We start from the raw sequence: 305 nt of genomic DNA on the forward strand, positions 1-305 counted from the left end.
TTGGCCATCCTGGCCTCCAAGGAACACTCTGGCTTGCTTAAGAGGCCTTAAAACTCTTACTGCTGAAGACCAAAAACAACAGTCTTCAGCACGGACTGTACCTCAATGTAAAGAAAACAAAAATCCTCACCAATGAACCAATAAACAGCATCATGATAAACAGGAAAAAGATTAAAGTTGTCAGAAATTTCATTGTGCGTGGATCCATAATCAGCACTCATGGAAGCAGCAGCCAAGAAGTCAAAGGACATAATGCATTAGGCAACTCTCCTGCACAAGACCTGTTAAATTGTTCAAGAGCAAAC

This window comes from Chrysochloris asiatica, unplaced genomic scaffold (assembly GCF_000296735.1).
Source record: "Chrysochloris asiatica unplaced genomic scaffold, ChrAsi1.0 scaffold00036, whole genome shotgun sequence".
In the NCBI taxonomy this organism is placed as follows: domain Eukaryota; kingdom Metazoa; phylum Chordata; class Mammalia; order Afrosoricida; family Chrysochloridae; genus Chrysochloris; species Chrysochloris asiatica.